This window comes from Crocodylus siamensis, chromosome 8 (genome assembly GCF_052110815.1).
Source record: "Crocodylus siamensis isolate JL-2025a chromosome 8, ASM5211081v1, whole genome shotgun sequence".
In the NCBI taxonomy this organism is placed as follows: domain Eukaryota; kingdom Metazoa; phylum Chordata; order Crocodylia; family Crocodylidae; genus Crocodylus; species Crocodylus siamensis.
Genome location: NC_143402.1, coordinates 37,164,029 through 37,165,212, shown reverse-complemented (window position 1 = coordinate 37,165,212; position 1,184 = coordinate 37,164,029).

Below are 1,184 nucleotides of genomic sequence, written 5' to 3'. Positions count from 1 at the left end.
GGCGCGTGTAGCATATTTAATTCTACAACTTTACTAAAGGCAGCTAATCTTGTTTCTATAGATAGTTTATCTTTTGTGCTGGGCTGTCAAGGTCAGATTCTCTCCCTCTCGTATGGAACTCAAGTAATTTGAAATGAGGCACAGACAGGGGTGTGTATATGCAACACTGTTAATACAGAGGCATAAATTACAACCACAGAGTTTGTTGTGTTAGCTTCTGACCCTTTGTCATCTGACCTTTTGCCATCGGCATCTGAAATCAAAGACTTTAATCTTTGACAAACCCTAGTTGTCAGGGATTTTTAATTCTTTTCTTTGGTATAGATATGCTCTATGACTTTGCAAAATGTCATTTAAAAGCAGCACTCCTCAGAGTTTTGCAGAAAACAAGACATTTACATAGAGGTGAGCATCTGTGCCTGTGTGAGAAAGAGGATTCCATCTCCAAAACCACCACTTTGCATAGGATTTATGGCCAGGTTCAAAAGACTTCCCTACAGGGAAATAGATAGGCCAACCATTGCAAGGTATTTTCAATAAAGCTTTTAAAGTTGGAGGGCGGGGGAGGAGGGAGATGGGATAAGAGGAGACCTGAAATTATTTCCTGCATAGTAGTTCTTTTGTCATAAATCACAAACATCAGAAAACTGTAATATAAAGTCCCAATTTATTAAATCTCTTTCAGCATTCATGACTTCATCATTCTAGTAAACTACAGTTGCAAGGGTAGGAGGTTACAAAATGTTTGATAGTTAGTACATAAATATGCATGGAAGGGTTGCTGCAGTGTGACAGCACACCTTTGGAGGGATCTGGGGTAGGGGAAGGGAGGAAGAAAATGAAGTTGGATACATTAAGATGACAACTCTGCCACCTCACTCACTATGAGATGGGACCCTGAAATTGAGATAAACTGCAGTTTAAAAAAAGTTAGCCTGACAATATTGTTCTTTGATTTTTGGTTTGTTTGGTTGGGCCCTGCCCCCCCATTCCTAACACACTTTCATAAAAAGAAAAAGATTGTTTTGAAAGCAATAAATATAGCTTCCCTAAGAGCATGTATTCATCAGACTGCGTTCACGTATTTTAATACAAGGATGAAATGCAGGGGACATCAAAAACAAAATACACTTGAAAGCTAAAAAAAGAACCTGTATTTATTATACAAATATAAAATCCCTTAG